The following is a 21,112-nucleotide window of genomic DNA, read 5'->3' as shown; positions in this document are numbered from 1 at the left end:
TTTCAGGGCACCACCTGTCCCAAGACTAATGCCAGACTTGGGTGCCATGAGGGAACGTGCCTGCATCTGATGTTACAGATTCACTCAACAGTTGATTGAGGACTTGACCGACAGGCTGGCACCACACCTCCAACCGCGACACAGGTATCCTACTGCACTGACCCCAAAGATGAAGGTGATGGCAGCCCTACATTTTTTTGCCACAGGTACGTTTCAATTCACCATAGCTGATGTTGGTGGCATGTCACAGACAATGTTCAGCCATGTCCTGCGTGATGTTTTAGCAGCCATGTTGGAGCACCTTGATGAATTCATCACATTTCCTACTCCTGAGGAGTTGACAGATGTCAAGGGTAATTTCTATGCCCTGGTAGGGATGCCCCATGTCATTGGGTCCATTGATGGTACACATGTGGCTTTGGTACCACCACAGGCACAGGAGCAAACCTATCGCAATAGAAAACATTACCACTCGATAAATGCCCGTGTGGTGTGTCTTGCTAACATGCTGATTTCCCTTGTCTGTGCACGTTTTCCAGGATCAGCACACGATGCCTACATCATGAGGCATAGCAGGGTGCCACAAATGATGCTGCGGCTGCACAACGAATGAGCATGTCTTGTTGGTGGGTATACTCTGTTTGTCCTGTGTGTTGCAGTATCTTTGGCTCTTACGGCATCTCCTGACCCTGTTTTTTACATGATGTTTCCATGTAGGGGACTCTGGATATCCCAACATGCCATGGCTAATGACACCTCTCCGCAACACAAGAACAGCTGCAGATCACAGGTACAAGGATGCATACGGGCAGACCAGGCGAATGATTGAGAGGACGTTTGGCCTTCTGAAGAGCCGATTCCGGTGCCTGGACAAGACAGGCGGGTCCCTCCCTTATGCCCCGGAGAAGGTCTGCCGAATCTTCCTCGTGTGCTGCATGCTGCACAACATGGCAGTTGAGAAGGCAGTGCCACTCATCCTGGATCCGGATGAGCAGGAACATCCACTCGTGGAGGATCATGGCCTTGCTCACGAGGCTAGTGATGAGGAGGATATCCGGAGTCAGCTCATACGCAACTTCTTCTCACAATGGTGAGTCACTGGGTATGAGTGTGCAAGCTTGTAGCATTGAGTGGCATGTGTTGCAATGTGTGTGTCCAGCTGACTGAATGCAAAGTGACTTGGATGTGTGTTCTGATGTGTCCCTAGAGTGATGATGTCATGCCACACAGTTTTGCGGGGAGACATTATTTGAAAATTGCATGTATCAAACATTGTTCATGTTTGGTAAATGTCCATGTGCGCGGTGAGAATTGTTTTAGGTGACTTCTTGTGTGTCTGTCATTCCCAGGTATTTAGCGCCTGTTGTCTGCTCGTGTCATCGTTGTCCTCCTGCTATTCCTCATGGGGATTGCAACGTGTGCTGAATCAGCGTTCCATGCACGGACATGTGGAAAGGTCAGTCTTGGTAAGGTTAGCAGCAAGGATTTTTTGTGGTGGTACGGGTTTGGATTGTGTGGGGACTGCTTCTGTACATGTTGTGGTACCATGCATACATGTCTTCTCACCATGGAGCATATAACATGTAGCATCACTCCCATGACATGATAGTCACCCTTCTTGACAGTCATCTGTAGTGGAGTGTGGCGTCTGATGAAGGCATCAATGTGTGTAAACCTTGCCTCTGAAACATTGCAGATGCTACGGGTGGACATAGTGGGGGACATCACAACAACAGGCTCCATGGGGAATTGCAGCCTCTCCGTGTGCAGCAGGATGTGTTTGGCTCATCCCCTTAACTTGTGTGCCAGTTCATTGGGATTGACATCATCCGTGTTGTGAAGGGGGTGTCCAGCGTATTTCCCACATGTTCTGTCAACTGACCTGTGAGTCTGTTAATATGGATGCAAATCCCTTTGTGTGTGTATGTGGAATAAAGGTGTTCAGCACAATCCAAAGTGCCTCATCTCTGTCACTGCAGCTCTCTTGACAGTTTGCATGCGTCATCTATGGCATATTTGTCAAAGATTGAGCATCTGTGTGTATGTGTACTTTGGCAACATGCATGCAGTGCTTTATGGCTAATGATCTCTATTGTGCATGAAGTACCTTGTTGGATATGTATTTGTGCAGCTTGCTCCCCACAACCGGACGAGAACGCCTGCTGATGGTGTGTCTCCTTTGCGCATCTCCGCATTTTGTTGCCTGATCCAGTGGCTGTAATTTATGGTGACTGTTCATACATTTTCTCGTAGTGACCAATGAGTGACCTGACACTCCTTCCTTTACATACACTGTTGCACTGTGCCTTTCAGACCTTGTGTGTGTGTGCTACTTTTTGCCTACTTTCTAACCACTTCCGCCTGCTGCTGCCTCACCTGCGGCACCGCCCCACCGAGTGCCCTGATTCTGCAACCCTCATGCCTCCGAAATGCTCTGCCCTTCCCCTTCCACCCATTCGAAATGCAGGCAGCAGCTTTTATGTGCCACTGTAGCCCCAGCGCCATGCCAAAGGCAGGTACGTATGCGCCTGCAAAATGCACAGTGCACGACCTTCTAGTCTTTGCATGACCCACATCACACAACAGGCTCCTGCTGCAGCCACTCTCCAAGCAATGTCATCGTGACAATCATCCTCCTGCTATTAGGCACACACACGACACCTTCGCATGCTGAGTGTGCTACTCCGACTGCCTACACAGCGCTTCCCAGCCTACAAGACCCTGTCAGAACAACCAGGTAATGTGCCTCCTACTCCACACTCACTCTGTCCACCAGCACGCCATTGGACTCTGTTACCTCCTCAACACGACAGCCCCACACATCACCTTCATGACAGTAACCTGGACAAAAGCATCCTCAGCACATGACGTCTTCATTGCCATCTCACACGGATACAAGACCACCCGCAGGGACCGCAACACCAGTCTCGGGGGATGAATTGCTATTTATTCACAAGTACACTCTCAGAGTCACAAATCCGGGTTTGCAGCAACTCCATGGCAGCCCTCAGTGTAACACTCCTCTACAGATCTGCAGGACTACATCCACTATTCCACTAAGCCATCAACACGTACATCTGCACGCACGCCCTAACCTCCACGGGCTACATGTGGCTGTGTGCCAGTAACTTCTTGCTGGAGGGGAACAACACCACCATCCATCATTGGTCCATCAACATTTGACTCCACGTCTCCGACAAGCAACACACTGGCCCACACCCTGCTACCGATCCCCCAAAGATGCTTGATGTAAGTCACCACAGTCAAGCTGTGTGGGAGACTCAAAACAACACCCCCGCCACACCCTGCAACCTTATGCACTGGATCAGCAACTGATCCAACAATCTTGCCACATTGACGGACTTTCCTGTGAAGCACAACAACAGTTCAGGCACCTGGGACTCCTACAGACTTAGCCGGACTCTTGTGCAAACCTTGAAACACAAAGAGCCATCATTTGGCTTAAAGCCCTGGAAAACACCACACACAGCCATCACCACATCATCAGCAAGGACAAGTGGAGATCCTTCAGATAGTGCCGAGACACCCAAACACACGACATCAAGGAGCTCATCAGCATTGTGAGTGAACTGACAGCAGATCTCCATCCAAGACACCCCAGCCTTGCAAGGCAGATCACATCCCTTGCAACTTTGTACCACTGCAAGCTCATGGGCATACACGACAGCCTTGGCACACAGACGCAGACAGCACTATTATCCGCGTGACAAACCCCCCTCAGGTTATGGACTCCCATCAGCAGCAATGACACAACCTGGCTCATTGCAACATACACTCTGGCTCTCCATCAGGCCCCTTCCCACACAACAGCTAAACCACATCATTCCACATCCTTGAAGCCCACGTCCAGCGCGTCCTGAATGTCTCCTTTGAGTTTGCCACATTCCATGGGTGCAGGAGGCATGCAGAGACCCAGGCCCTTCTTAGACAATGGACGGCAGTACCGCAGAATCTCCTGGTACATCACCCTGCTTCCCTACCCAGGAAATGTCATCAGGAAGACACTTAACAAGCAAATTACAATTTTCCTCCATGCAACCTTCTCCAGGCAACCGGCACCAGACCATCTTCCACAGTAATCACACCACTGCAACCGTCAGCATTGCCACCACCAACGACAACTTTGCCATGCTCAACAATGGTGAGGCCACCACCCTTGACCTCTCAATGGAATTCTACACCATGTGCTACCACACTGTCAGCTCACACATCTCCAACACTGGTATCCAGAGGAGGGCCCAGAGTTAAATCAGAAAGTTGCTCACCAGCAAGACCCAGGGAGTCTGCCTCCACCATGCAACATGTAGTACACTGGGGTCATCTGGCCCTTGCCACAAGGCTCTTCTATCAGCGTGATGATCTACAATGTCTCCATGACCCCCCTCTCCACCATCACATGCGCACACGACCTCATCATCATCTCGTATGCCATTGACACCCAGATGCTCTTCCAACTCACCAAAGACCCAGCCATTGCCAGATCAAAACTTCAAGAAGGCATGAGATCCATTCAGGAATGGCTGAACATCAGCCACCTGAGGCTGGACTTGGACAGGACAGTAGTCATCATCTGAGGATTGACCCCTTACAGCTGGCTCAACTCCTTGTGTCCCACTGGTCTGTGCACCGCACCAGCACCCAGTGGCCACGCACACAAGCTGGTGTTCATCATGGACCCATCGCTGACAATTACCATGCAACTCATCACCATCTGTACCTCATGCTGCAACACCCCCCACATGCTGCAAATGACCCACAGATGGATCCACTCCAAGGCAAGCCAGACCGTCCCCCTGGTCGACGACACCAGCCGGCTCACCTACAGCACCGGCCTCTACAGAGAACAACTGCAAAACTGCAGGAGAAGTTGTCCACATCCTGGTTGCATCCGCACACCTCATCTGCAATATCCCCCGCCCCAGCCACATCACCGTCCACCTGAGATAGGTACAATGGCTCACTGTGTGCTGCAGGATCACCTTCAGGCTCCTCAACCACATTCAGGAGGCAGTCTACAACCCCAGACCCAACACCGACCTTGGATGTCGGTCATCCAACACCCCGTTGGCCCAACTCCATGCAGCCCACCTTGCCCTGGCCACCATTCATCACATCCACATAAAAACTGCATGCAGGAGATAGTTCTCCCACCTCGCAAAACAGACCTGGGACTCCCTCCCCGGGCACATCAACATGACCCATGATCTCTACACCTTCATGATACTCTTCCAAATTGGTCTGTCTGAGCAGTATTGCAAGCCCCCCTCAGCATCTTGAGGCCATCACGTGTGAGTATTGGGCTCCATGTCTGTATTTTGTGATACATTGTGACCCATGTGTGTCCTCGACCGGACTCAGATCCAAGTGTAGGGATGGCTGGAGTTTGTTCCACACTCAGGCATACTTCGACATATCCCCACACGTATGTTGTGTAATCATGCTAAATGACTGCAACATAAAATCTCATGTCTTAATTTTTTATTTATAGCTCTGGGGTGTGATTTGTGCACAGAAAAAGGTGCTATGCAGGGACCATAGAATCCAAAGTTCACAGGGGGAGATGGGATCCTTGGCATTTGAAGTCATCAGAGTCCAGACCATAGTGTTTGGCATAATTGGTCAGACTGTGACCAGCAAGTCCATGTGGCAGATGATGTCAGTCAATGAGGTGATGCTTTCGCACATGAAGGCCAGGTGCCAGGCCAGGTGACCTGGGAGATGTGGATGGGCCGCTGCCTCTCATGGTCTTTTCCATGGACGACCCACCTTCCTCTCGGGACCCTCAGATGCAGGCCTTGACGATGCTTGGGACGCTCCGTCGGACGAATCCTCCTCCTCCTCCCTCCCTGTGGCTGGTGGTGGTCTTCGCCTGGTGGCACAGGGAGGGTTGCCCATGTTGTCGGCGATCCGACGGAGTGAATGGCTTATGTCCCTGTGCACCGCCAGGAGCTCAGCCAGTCTTGCCTCCATCCGTCCTTGGTGTTCTTGTTGACTGGCGTGTTGCTCGGCCTGCTGGTTCTTGATCTCTGTGAGGGTCAGCACTACCTGGCTGAACTCCCAGGTGTCACGCCGGTATGCCTCCATGATGTTGTGGATGTGTGACATACCTGTCCCTTCAGCTGGCTGGTCAGGTTCTCGCCTCCCCCGTCCTCTACTCCCACCACCCCTGCCCACATGAGCCTGGCCTGCCGTTGTGGGCACATCGGGTCTACGGGACCCCTGAGGGATGGCAGTGTCAGTGTTGTCTGCCTCCTCCTGGGTGCCCGCCGCACCTTGTCCCTCCTGGTCAGACTGGCTCAGTTGTTCACTGCGGGCAGGGCTCCTCTGTGTCTCCTGGGATGTGGCAGGAATGGGGGTGGTGGTTGGCACAGATGGTCCTGAACAAAACCAAAGGAAATGATGGACGGAGTGTTGAACATTGCAAGCACTCACCCCAGTCAACTGATCTGGGTTTAATCCATCACCGTTCTTTAGCCCACTCTGCCACCCCAGTTCAGACATGGCCATATGCAAATCAGTCTGACCCTGTGCCTCATGGGAACAGTCCAGCCCGAACTGCCAAGCAATGTCTTCCCTGGACTGGACATAAGCTTCCTAGGACCGGTTTCAGGCATTTCAGCCGTCTTCAGCCAGGCTTGATTGAATCCAATGGCAAAGTGAGCAAGGGACTCACGTCTGAGCATACCCTGCCAACTTATGGCGAACAAAACAAAACCAAAGGAAATGATGGACGGAGTGTTGAATATTGCAAGCACTCACCCCCAGTCAACTGATGTGGGTTTAATCCATCACCGTTCTTTAGCCCACTCTGCCACCCCAGTTCAGACATGGCCATATGCAAATCAGTCTGACCCTGTGACTGGGTGTGAGTGTTTGATTGGTTCTAATGCTCCGTCCATCACCACTCCCTTTTGTACCGCTTTGTTGCTGATAAGATGCATAGTGGTGGGGTAAAGCACAAGGGAAAGTAAAACAATTAGGTGAATGCCTCAGTAATGTTTTTATAAACAATCTCCAAAATCACCTTAATAGTTTGAAAATGAAGAATAGTGGTGAATAAAAAAAGTACAGTGAATTCACTGTGGTGAAAAAGGTGGTTAGTGGTGGAGTAAATTAAATTATTGAAACTGAAATGTGGTGCTTGGATCAGTACAAAAGCTGAAAACTGATGTGATTGTTGAAAATCTGGGAAACACAATATTTAAAAAAAATAGAAACCATTTGTATTCATATAGATACCAGCAGACAGAAAATTCAGAACACAAATTCATAACTGAACCACCTTCCAAAAGACATCCAAAGATCAAAAAAGCTCCTTCAATCTTCAACACAATTTTTTAAGGTGAGTACATTTTCGTAAAAATTCTTCCTAAAACCGAACAATTACTTTCGCAATAGCAGCCAACACACATAATAACCATAGAAATGTTTATAAACTAAATTTTTTACTCTTCCAGATCTAAAGAAGATTCAACACTCAAAAATATTCTTGAAACAATAATTCCAAAAACCAGAAGCCACAAGAAGCAAGTGAAAACATTTTAAAAGGTAATTTGTACTAAAAAAGAATGAATATTGAAATCTTTATTTTTCCACAGGGACATAACTTGATTGTATTAAAAGTTTTACTCCATCAAAACATTTTCTTGAAATGTAATAAAGCTGTACTTTTTAAAAAAACAATTTCACAACCAAGCTGAGACTGGCTCCATCCAAAATTGAAAGTCAATGGTGGGTTAATAATTAATTTACTAAGTAGAAAGGTTATTCTGCCTCATATAAGATTCAGGATACTGAAGGAGTACCACTTAGGAATCCAAAGAATACATAACTGTGGCGAAGGAAAACAACAGTATTAAGGAGGAGTAATTCATAATTAAAGAAGTGCTTTCCTGAGAAATAAATAGTTGACAGTGTTGTTTTCTCAACAGATACCAACAGAAGGACAACACAGAACCCTAATTCAAATCGAAACCAGCTTCAAAAGACCATCCAAAAATCAGAAACACCTCCTTGAACCTTCAAGAAAAAAGTTTTAAGGTGAGTTCATTTCCCAAAAAATCCTCAATATTAACTAACACTTTTTTACCCATAGTGAGCAAGACACATGAAAATCCATAGAAATATCTGTAATCTATATTCTTTTCTCTACCAGATAAAAAGAAGAATCAACATCTAAAACATAATCAAGCATCAAAAAGCAACGTGAAGCAAATCAAAACAATTCAAAAGGTAATTGCAACTGAAACACTTTGCAAAATCGAAGAAATAATTTTCAACAGGGACATAATTTGATATTTCTAAAAGTTTTAAAACAACAAAATGCAAGTCACAAATTGTAGCATAGATGTACTTTCCAAAAAAGCAGTTCAACAATCAATAATGTATCTTGAATACTGTTTAAAAATGGTTCAATAAAGCACATCTATTCTCAAAATATAGACACAAACTTTTTTTTTTCTACGTTTTCTTATCATTACAGATAATGTCATCAAATAAGGACGCAACTTATATTAGCTCAAGCAGGGAAAACCGGCTCCTGAAGCATGTATGTATTGTATTGTATTGTATATTCACTTATATAGCGCAGACTGTCACCCTACGGGTATCCTGGCGCTCTGACAAAACAATCAACTACTCATGCTACAGGAGAGAAGCAGCAATCAGGCTTTTGGGAAGAGCCAGGTCTTGAGGCTCTTCCTGAATTCCAACAAGGAGTCTAGTTGTCTGATGTTCCAAGGGAGCTCATTCCATAAATGAGCTCCTGCCACACTAAAGGCCCTCCCACCCATCCTGGCACGTTTGAACCTAGGTTGTGTCAGTAGCTTGGCGTTAGAGGAGCGCAACTTTCTTGGAGGGGAATAGCGTGAAAATCTTTCCTGCAAAGGGGCCGGGCCCTCCCCATGCAAAGCTTTGTGGACAAGGCATAGGGACTTAAAATGAATTCTTTCTCTGATCGGTAGCCAGTGAAGCTCACGCAGCGCCTGGGTGGAGGAGGAATCGCGACTGCGGTTAAGCGCCAGCTTCGCTGCAGCAGACTGGACTCTCTGCAATCCCTGCAAGATATATTGGGGGGCTCCTAAGTATAGGGCATTGCAGTAGTCCAGTCTGCTGAGCACTGTGCTCCTTACAATCAAAGCACGTGAGTTGTCTGGCAAGAACGGAAGGATTCGGCGGAGTACTCGCAGCAGCCCAAAACACACACTAGCGGTCTTGTTTGCTTGCGAATCTAATTGAAGGTTGCTGTCAAACATGACGCCGAGGTTCCGGATGGAGTCTGCCAGAACCAGTGGAGCCTCCTCCGGGGTTAGCCTGAACTCAGTCGCCAGGTGATGACTCTGCCCTGGTGGCGAGTAGAACATCACTTCGGTTTTTGCTGCATTAAACTGCAGGGAGTTATTCCTCAGCCAATCTGTGGTCAGGCGCATGCAGTTTTGAAACTGTTCTAAAGGCATCGCCTGTTTGCCTTCCAGCGAAAATACCAGCTGTGTATCATCTGCATAATTTACTAGTTCAACCCCAAATGCTTTAATAGCCGCAAATAGTGGTTGCAGATATATATTAAAAAGAATGGGGCTGATACTGGAGCCCTGTGGAACTCCATAGGCCACGGGAGATTTTTCTGAAGAGAAAGGTCCCAGCGTTACCGCCTGCTGTCTTTCCGCAAGATAGGAGCGGAGCCACTGTAATGCTCGGCCTTTTATTCCTATCTCCTCCAGTCGCTCCAGTAAGATAGGGTGGCTCACTGTGTCGAATGCGGCTGACATATCCAGGAGCACCAGCACCGCGGTGCTCCCGGTGTCAGCCCGCATACGCAGATTATCTAGCACGGTGACCAGAGCAGACTCCGTCCCATGACCAGGGCGAAAACCAAACTGGTCCACGTCTAACAGATGATGCTCCTCAAGGAATTCCGAGATAGATCTGCTCACGACCCATTCCAGGATCTTAATAGGGAAAGGGAGCAAGGAGATAGGTCGGAAATTGGCTGGATTAGTGGGATCCAGGGAGGGTTTTTTAATAAGAGGGGAAACCACAGCCTGCTTCCATGTGGCCGGCACTTGTCCGGCTTCCAGTGATTGGTTACAGATCTGGCACAGCCACGGGAAGGTTAGATGGCCGTATGTTTTCCACATCTTCTGGGGCAAGGGGTCAAGGGGTGAGCCGGAGGAGATGCTCCTGACCAAGGAGTCAAAAATAGGGGCCGACATAGTAGGAAAGGCAGTCAAAGGGTTATGTTGAGCCAAGCTCCCATTTGTTACTGGGTTTTCTCCGGGGCTGCAGGGTACATTTATTGTAAGAAGAGACTAAGTGAACCAAGGTGTCATTGGAGGTGTGTGCAATACTATTCATCCCATTGCACAGGCAGAGCGGTTACTCTGGGTGACTCTGTTTAAAGAACCACAGACCATAACCACTCTGCCTCTGGAATGGAGATTGAGGTGAGGGAAACAATAAATGAAATCAAGGAAATTGCATCCACCTCCAATGGTTCCTGCGGTTCAATTTTGAGGGAGGTTGCACAACACGTCCCAACTCATGTTGCCAGCAGTATGTGCATTATACCCAATCTGAGACAAATTGTACTACGTGAAAAACAGGCAAGTAACCCACAACGAGTTACTCCACAAACATTCTCTGATATACTTATTCCTCCTGAACTCTCTGTTTATTTTTCTAACGAACCTTTCCTATTGCATGACAACAAAACCCTCTGAAAAGAATCCTCATCTTTAGCTCACCACGTAATCTTGCTAAGTTGGAGAATAGTGATGTTTGGATGATGGATGGGACTTTTAAAAGCACGCCCCATCCATTCTCCCAAATATACACCATTCATGCAAAAATTAACAATACAGTAATCCCCTTAGTATACAGTTTGCTACCTGATAAACAATCCACAACTTACACGGAACTTTTAACCTCTTCAGTGCCCCGCCCTTTCCACGCCCTGTGCCGGGCGTTGCATTAGCGGGCGGGGTTCATGACGAGATAGTCTCGTCATGGGCACAGCGCAACCGCGCTCCATGACGAGACTATCTCGTCATGGGCACTGAAGGGGTTAACAGTGTTAAAATCCAAAACATCAAACAAAAGTCCTAGAAAAGTTATTGTTGATTTTGAATTTGCAATGATTAATGTTATTTCCAAAACGTACACGGATACCCAAATTCAAGGATGTTTTTTCCACTTTTCTCAATCATTTTGGCGTAAGATACAAAAAATATCCTTAGTTGTGGATTACGTATCGGATAGCAAACTGCAATTCAAACTAAAAAAACTTACTGCACTTTGCTTTGTTCCTCCTGATAGTGTAGACGAGTACTACACTGCAATTACAGAATCTGACTTTTTTACCACAAACGAAGACAAATTGGCACCCTTACTAAATTATTTGGAAGACACATGGATTGGGCATCTAAGCAGGTCGGGTCGCAGGAGGAAGCCACGTTTCCATGTGGAGTGGTGGAACTGCTACTCGAGCTGCTTAGAAGCAGGAGCAAAGACAAACAATGCCATAGAGGGATGGCACAACTCCTTCAATCGTTCAATTGGCAAGCATCACCCAAACTTCTTTCATTTTTTGGAAACTTTGAGGAAGGAGCAAAGTTTCCAAGAAATGAGAAGATCACAAGCATTAACAGGTAGCCTGAACCCACGAATTAGCAAAAAATCTAAAGAAATGTCAGAAAGACTATTGGGATGTCTACAACAATTTTCGTTGTGTGTGGCTTCTGACTACCTGGATAATGTTGCACACATCCTACATTACTAATACACACTTCACTATTACTTTCCTGTTTTGACATAAAAATTAAACCTTTTTTAAATTGGCATTTTTTTTACATTCAAAAATTTTAAAGTCGGGTCACCTTACCTTTAGATGTTTTCTTTCTTCTAGTCGTGGTCTTTATATCCGGACATATGTACAGCAAGACTGTCTTTTCAAAAGAAGTTATCCACAAGCGATAATCTCCAAAATTGTTGTGAATTCCAAGCAACTCATTTTCCAAAAAAATCAGATGTTCCCCCAAAAATATTTCTTCCAATTTGAGCACTAGTTTTTGGGATCAACCAAGACCATTAAAAAAAAGCTATAAAAAAGAATTGCCAAAAAAAGGAAAAGGTCAAAAATTCTTCCTCTCAATCCAGTGTGTAAAACATAAGTTATTCTTCTCCACATCCGATTCCATGTAAATCCTAAATTTCCCAAAAAACGAAATTCCTCTAATGTTTAGCATTCTTTCCAAAGTTTCCAAATCCATATAGCAAACCATGGACGAAATAATCCAAAAAAAACGATGTGGTCAACCAAAAAAATCCTCAATCTTCTTCCGGTTTCCAAAAACAATCCAAGTGCCGAAACTCGATCTTTTCTTTTTACAGTATTTAAAGAATAATTCATTTTTTACATTTTTGAAAAACAATATTTTTCATAACGAATAGATAACCTTTCAGTAGCCAATTTAATTAACTTTCCAAAATTGCATCGGTAAACATGTGACCCGACATGGGCATACGCTGACAACATAGTTATTGAAAAGTAACGTAAAACACATAAAACACATTTATACCATCTATCAACCTCCCTCGTCTCTCCTTTCAATAAATGTCACTCATGCACTATAGATTTAAAGTATTTAAAAGTATCTTACCTGAACGCAAGTCTACCTTCCTTCTGCTCTGTCCGGCGACGATCCTCAAAATGGCTGTCTTCAAGTTTCACGTTTACGTGTCAAAGTCAGCTGGAGCAACAAAAAAGAAAAACTGACAATTTCTATCAGTATAAAGTATACATTAGTGTAAATATTTTATATGCATTTTAAATAAGTTAAAGCATTCTGTACATATAGCAAAAATAAAAATCATTTTAAAACACGTTTATGTTTTTCAAATGTAAATAAAACAAAAGACAATACGCACACACGCTTGATCATTTTGCCATTAGTTAAATATATTTTACATTTTAATGTACAACTTTATTTTCCTGTTTCATTTGTAGAATAACTTTTCTTACCTTTTTGCTGCTCCAACATGCTTCTACTGTGTCCCGGGATCCATCAAAAATGAACAGGAATCAAGTAGACGCGGCAACGTCATAGGTTACTGTAGAAATAAATGAAGGACATTTTTCCCCATTGACATCAATGTAAAAGTGTGGGAAAATATATCTTTTTTACATTTTATATTATTCAAGTCAATATAATATTATTTAAAAATATTATTAATCTTGTTTATATCATCCCAAAATAATATAATTAATATTTCATGGTTAAAAATCATCTTTTCTGTGGTAAACATTTAATCTGAAAAATTAATTTTCACTTTATTAATCCTAGAATATTTTAAGAATTGCTTTTTATGTGCAAACAATTTATTTCTCTATTTTTGAAAAACTTTTTTGGTATAAAAAATATCAAAGCATTATTAGTGGCTTATGAATACATTTTTAAAAATGATATAGATATTTTAAAAAAAATTAAGAATGTATTTCTAATTTAATTACAACCAAAACAGTAGGGTGAGAACTGGATAGTGTAGGGGTAATAATTACTATTCTAACTCCAGGGGGGTGCAATAGTAGGGTAAGTACTGGATAGTGTAGGGGTAATAATTACTATTCTAACTCCGGGGGTGCAACATTAGGGTAAGTGCTGGATAGTGTAGTGGTAATAATTACTATTCTAACTCCAGGGGGTGCAACAGTAGGGTAAGTGTTAGATAGTGTAGTAGTAATCATTAGTATTCTAACTCCAGGGGGTGCAACATTAGGGTAAGTGCTGGATAGTGTAGGGGTAATAATTACTATTCTAACTCCAGGGGGGTGCAACAGTAGGGTAAGTTTTGGATAGTGTAGGGGTCAAAATTACTATTCTTACTCCAAGGGGGGTGCAACAGTAGGGTAAGTGTTGGATAGTGTAGTGGTAACAATTACTATTCTAACTCCAGGGGGGTGCAACAGTAGGGTAAGTGTTGGATAGTGTAGTGGTAATAATTACTATTCTAACTCCAGGGGGGGTGCAAACGCAGGGTAAGTGCTGGATAGTGTAGGGGTAATAATTACTAGTCTAACTCCAGGGGGGTGCAACAGTAGGGTAAGTGCTGGATAGTGTAAGGGTATTAATTACTATTCTAACTCCAGGGGGGTACAACAGTAGGGTAAGTGTTGGATAGTGTAGTGGTAATAATTACTATTCTAACTCCAGGGGGGTGCAACAGTAAGGTAAGTCCTGGATAGTGTAGGGGTAATAATTACTATTGTAACTCCAGGGGGGTGCAACAGTAGGGTAAGTGCTGGATAGTGTAGGGGTATTAATTACTATTCTAACTCCAGGGGGGTGCAACAGTAGGGTAAGTGTTGGATAGTGTAGGGGTAAAAATTACTATTCTAACTCCAGTGGGGTGCAAGAGTAGAGTAAGAGCTTGATAGTGTAGTAATAATATTGATAGTGTAGTAATAATTATTATTTTTTACACATAATTAAAAATGAGTAATATTGAAATGCAATACCGGCATTATCTAATAGAGAGTATTATTTTTAATACCATCATTATTATTTTTTTAACAACTTACATGAGTATTAATTTTTCTAAATCTTGAAAAATGAGTAATTTTATAATTCAGAGTATTAATATTAATATCCAATTATTTTTTCCAAAATATATTTATATTTACTTTATCTATCAATAACATTAATTTAATTAATTTTAACTTCAAAACCTAAATAATTATAGTAAAACATGCTTTAAAATAAAAAATAGAGATCAATTAATAATATAAAAAGTATTAATTAAATAATCTAGAGTACTTACCCAAAATTGCATTGTAATGGCATGCGATGTAATTACATAAGCGCTGTGATGGCATGCGTTGTAATAGCATGCGTTGTAATAGACTTTGCGTTCTAAAAGTTGCGTTGAAATTGCTTTGCGTTGTAATCCCTGCGTTGTGATGGCTGTTTCCCATGCAGGTTGTATGACGTTACAATGCATACTATAAACATTCCAATAACCAACAGATATCTGGTGTACTGAAGCATATTAGGAAATATTCAGAGAGGTATTTCAGGAAATCGTGTTGTTAATGGAACCAAACTCTGATCTACTTTTTAAACATTTATATGAACTATTCTAAGACTTGGGTTTGTTGCATTTATTAAAGGTCATCCTGTGATGGAAGTGGAAGGATTCCCAGACTGGACTATGTTGCACATACTATAAATCAATGTCAAAGTCTAAAATATTAGAGTTCTGGTATGTTTATTTGAATTGTTGAATTAGGGAAGGGAAGAATATTAACATTCCTGATTATCTTTTAGGGCTAATAGGGTCAAACAGAAGCTATAACTTTACTTCTACAGAGAGTGCTAAGTGATGAAGCTGAAGGTAGTTATTCAACTCTTCGGGAGAAGAACTAGCACGTCATATAAAGGTACCTGTGTTTAAGGCACATAGGCCTTCATTTACAAGAGGCCAGTGCCGTCGGAGTGTCACTTTTTATGATGCTCCGGTGGTGCAGGCATCTCAATCATATTAATGAGGTGACACACAGCCACTCGCACAGCTTTGCATGGCCTCATAGATCTGGAGTAAGGCAAGGCAGCGCAAACTGCCATTCTGCATTGCTCTACGTGAAGGAGGCGTACGATGCATGGTGCTGTGGGTGCTCCCACTCAACACCCATGGATTTTGACACAGACCCTTATTTACTTAATCACGCCAACCTAGGGCATTGCCAAAAATGTACACCTTCCCAGACAAGGTGAAACAAGGAGAAATATTTATATTTCTCCTCATTTTTTCCCTCTTCCAACATGTACTGTATTCTGCAGCACACATAGACACATAGAACGAGGAAAATGCCTCTTGAGATTGTTTTTGTGCAGGATGGTACCCCTTCCTACACAAAAACAACCATGCCAACACCACAGACACCTTTGCACCATGGTGCAAGGGTGCCTGCGTGGGAGCTCAGCTGCAAATTGTACGCCGGTGCTGGCTGAAAGGAGAGGAATGCACCGTATCTAGTAAATACAGTGCATTCCTGCCCTTTCGAATTGGCATAGGGCAGCACCACAAAGTTGCTTCCGATGCTGCCCTATGCCAATTCTGTGTAAATGAGGCCTATAAGTATTCAGGTCTGCAACAAACCCTTTAAGGTAATTAGCCAGGTCTTGAGGCTTAGTGGACTAATGCATTCACTGTAGGGGCCTGTGTTTGACCTCATAGCCACAGGTTCAAATCCTGTCAGGATCACTCAACCTTTCATCCTTCTGAAGTCGATAAAATGAGTACCATTGATTTGGGTAACCATAAACATTTGTTATTCAGCGCCAAGATGCCTATGGGTGAATCTGCGCTTTACAAATACGTGTTACTTTTTTATTATTATTAAAGATATATTTTATCTTTAGATATTCACTGAAATCCTTGACAGCGTCTCTCTTTTCTCTCATTCCCATTTCCTTTTATCGACCACTGACCCTCATATTCCTGTGCGTGTGGTCACTGGCGGAGGCCGTGAGAGACGGAAGAGTGCCTCGCTCCCTTTAGATTCCGAGCACAAGGTCTGTGCATCCTGGAAGAAGTTGGGCAGATAAACATGAAAGCCAGAGACTGACCAGGCCTTTCCTCTGAATCTGAAAATATTCTGCACCTGGCAAAGCAAAGTCTTTCCTCAGCAGACCTCAAGAGCTGAAGAATACATCAGGCTATCAGCTCAAACAGAAGTGACCGGCATTGTCTATGACTGGAGGTCAGGATTGAAGGTCTGCCAGCCCACAGAGGAAACACACAGTAAAAACACAAAGTATTGAAGCACAGCATGGAGGGGGAAACACATGCATTTCAACCACCTGTAGCCAGTTACAGCCAACCGTACTGACACCACACATGATCAAACTTGCCTATCAAACACATTGTTCTTCATAACCATATCTTGTTATATGAAGATATAAGTGTATATAACCCAGCAGGAAATATTATCACTCACCACATGAACATCTTTGGCCAAGATATTGAACTATTTGTACCAACCGCTTCATTTGGACGAATCCAAAAATATTGGGTCTCATTTACAATATTTTGATGCACAGCAGCTCAGCGAGCCTTCCTGCTGCACTGCCATGTGCCAAAAGAAAAGGGCAGAATACGGCGCATTCCTGTCCATTTTCCCTGAGCTGGTGCACAATGGGCTGCCATGCACAAATACATGCACCCTTGTGCCATGGTGCAAGGGGATCTGCGATGTAGGGGTGATTGTTTTTGTGCAAGAAGGGGCACCTTCCTACACAAAAACAATCATGAGAGGTGTTTTACTCTTTCTATGTGTGCTGCATAATGCTGCACGCATAGAGAAAGGAAAAACGAGGAGAAATAAAGGTATTTCTCCTCATTATGCATCCCTTACATCTCCCCAGGGAAGGCGCAGGAATCTGGCGCATTCCCAGGTTCACAAAACCTTTAAAATCTGGGAATGCATAAGGTTTCATGGATGTTTCATGGGAACACCCACAGCAACATCCATGGAATGCCCCTTTCACACAGAGTATTGCGTGAGAGGAAGCTGGCGCACAATGGGCTGCCATGCACCAATACATGCACCCTTGTGCCATGGTGCAAGGGGATCTGCGATGTAGGGGTGATTTTTTTTGTGCAAGAAGGGGCACCTTCCTACACTAAAACAATAATGAGAGATGTTTTACTCTTTCTATGTGTGCTGTATAATGCTGCACACATAGAGAAAGGAAAAACGAGGAGAAATAAAGGTATTTCTCCTTGTTACGCATCCCTTACACCTCCCCTGGGAAGGCGCAGGAATCTGGCGCATTCCCAGGTTCACAAAACCTTTAAAATCTGGGAATGCATAAGGTTTCATGGATGTTTCATGGGAACACCCACAGCAACATCCATGGAATGCCCCTTTCACACAGATTATTGCGTGAGAGGAAGCCATATGTACAAGGCCATGAAAGTCACACAAGGTGACTTTACGTGGCTTTGTAAATATGGGCAGGCACACTGCCCCACTGATGCGTCAAACAAAGTGAGGCTCCGGTGGCGCAATGGGCGTGTAAATAAACCCCACTGAGTTTGATATCCAAGGAGGCGTGTGCAATTCAGAAGCGCTTAATTTAATGTATGGGTGCTGCAAAGTCATCCTGTGCCCTGGGCACCACCCAACTTTTTTGCTGACTTGTACTAATTGACTCTAACTGACCCTGGGCTCTGCCTAATTAGGCCCAGGCCCAGTGCTATGCTGAAAGAGACAGTTAAAATACAGTGAAAACACCCACATACACTAGGGTGCACTACATATTTGGGTATCCCTGTGATTGGCATGACCTACCCTATAAGGCCCCAGTACACAATAGGGCAGGGGGTTTAAAGCTACCTTTAAGTCCCTAGCATTTAATAGGGCATGGCAGATTAGAGGCCAGCAGCCCTTTTGGCATTTGCATGTGTGCATTGCTAAAACCTGGGGTCAGTTTAAAAGCAGACCTGTGTTGCAGAACTGCTTTTAAATGTAAACTGTACTCAAACTCGACTTTGGTGTTTGGGACACTTAAAAATTGATAAACTACAAAGTGTGGGCATATTAGGTACCCCCGGGTCTGCCCTAGGTGTCCCTGGGGTGGGGGGCCAGGTATTTATAGAGAGGACCCTTATAAATTGAGTTTTATACGCCCTGGGTTAAGTGACATTGCATATTACACTCCCCACATTGTGATAAAGTGCTGCCCAAAATCGACTTTTGTGCTAAGAGAACTGTGGAGTGAGGATCTCAAATATTTGTACATATTCAGAACCCCTAAAGTCTCCCCTATGTATCCCAGGGGTGTGGGATACTGTAGATATAAGCTGGGTTCTTATAAAATATGTTTTTATAAGCCCTGGTGTAGGAAAATTGCCCAAGTCATTTTTCCCATTGCAAATCCCCTGCCACATAGGTTAACATGGCAAGACGCTATTAATTAATAATTCCCACTAGGAGAATCATAAAATGGCCATTCAAAGACTTCCTAGAATGGTATTGATAAATCCAACAATATGGTATTGTTGATTTTCTCCTAAAGTTTACGGACAAGAAGTTAGAAGACTTTCTTGTCTGTAAGCCAAAAGTCAGCCCTCCGGTGGTAAGTCCTGATTGTTCAGAGTTAAGTGGATTAGCCAGGCTCCTTTGATGAGGTGACAAATTGCTCCGAAGGGGGGGAGGGGATAGCCAGCTCTTCTGGGAGGGCAGGGTTCTGCTACATAGGAATGCCAGAGCAGGGGGAGGGATCGTAAACGATATTCTTCAATGGAAGTAGGAGACAGGCAGAAGAAACCAGTTTCATTTACACCTCTACTCTTTGAACCCAGCCAGATGGTAGGATTAAGGAAGGAATTAGCAGATGCAATGGGGAGACACTATGGAGATTAGCCATCCTGGAAGTGTGTTTAGCCAGCACTTCTCGCCCTGCTGGAAAATCTGCCATTATTAATTTTGAGGAGTTGGTGTTCTCTGGGAGGAATAAGTGCCTCGCTTTGGAGGATGTAGCCATACCCTGGGGTGTTGCCCTGAACCTCATTGGGCAGGAATCTAAAGGGTCCATGCTGAGAAGTTTGATTTGCACCAACCAGCCCTGAATTCTGAAGACTGCTCCTGCTTCACAATTTAAAACTACAGCCCTGTGGACTACCTTGTTTCAAGAGGACTAAAGATTTGACTCCCTGCAAGCTACAGGTCAAGCTACAGGTTAACAGAGTGTAATGACCCGCGAGTCATCCCCTTTTCATGTATATCTATGTTATGACCTGCGTGTCATTTTATCCTGTTCCAAAGTTCCTCATTCTAGAGCCTTTATCTAGTTTGAGTTGCTCTGGAACTCTGAGAGTGCAGTTGCTCCTGGTGCTTTGTGAATGGGACGTCTTATAAGCTGTTATTTACTATTGTTGAATAAAGACTACTCTTCAGTCATTTTAACCAGTGTATTATGGCTGCACTTTATTACACAGAGATCACCAGGAACATCATCACCAGGAATGTTCAGTGGATTTGTAATGGTTTTGTCCAAGTGGATTGTGGGAACTGAAGTCCCAATCTTTCAAGGACCATCTTGGAGCTTTCAGACTCTTTAGTACGTTTTGGACACTTTGGGACCCTTTGAGGAACTTCAGGAAGAGGTTCCCGAAGTTTGGGGATGTTTGGGGCAACTTTGGAAAAAAGCTCCATAAATGGACCACCCTGGCCAGCCCACAATCCCTTAATCGCAACCCGGTCTGCCGTCCAGGTTCGTCCCACTGAAAAGCTCTGGAGGTCCAACTTATGGAGTTTGACCGTGAGTAGGCTGAAACTCACGCCAGCCAACCCTCACCATATTCGGCCTGGTGAATAGCATCGAGGGACCCTGCAAGAAAAAGCTTCGTAGTCCGGACGTAGGAGAGGTGATCGAGAGCTAAACCGGCCAGCTTCAACCCTGAGCTGGCATGGATCCTTTGTTCCAGAGATCAAACTCTCACAAGTTTGACCGGGAGCTCATTGCAAGGCAAGCCGGTGAACTCTCACCAAATTCGGACTGGCTGAGAGCTTCGAGAGACCCCAAGAAGAAAAGATCCAGAAAAGTTTCTAAGTCAGAAGGTAAAAACTTTGACCGAGACCTACCGCGAGGGGTAGCCGCATTGGGCTCCATCGGGGTCAGCCTGAAACTTTGACTCTGTCACTGTCTAGGGCAACCAGATGTCCCAATAGACGCGATTGGTTTCTATGTGCTAAAAAATGCTAAATCTTTAAAAATTCATATCTCAGGTTCCTCACATTGTATTCTTTTCGTTTTGGTCTCATCTTAAAGGTAAACATATTTCCTATTTCTATAAATTGGTGTTGGATTTTTATTGTGTGTTGTGTCTTAATTATTTACTGAATTAGTGATTTAAATGCTTTATATACCTGTCTTTGAAGTTAATCCTGCCTTCTCACAGCCAAGCTACCAAGGATTGAGCATGGGAATGTTTTTTTAAGTCCTGTACTGAGCCCTATATTGTGTTAGTGGCCTTATTGCCAGTGGTAGATATATATTTAGCACTACTACTAACCCACTCTCCAACAAAA

This window comes from Triturus cristatus, chromosome 7 (genome assembly GCF_964204655.1).
Source record: "Triturus cristatus chromosome 7, aTriCri1.1, whole genome shotgun sequence".
Classification (NCBI taxonomy): Eukaryota; Metazoa; Chordata; class Amphibia; order Caudata; family Salamandridae; genus Triturus; species Triturus cristatus.
This window is presented reverse-complemented; position numbering follows the sequence as displayed.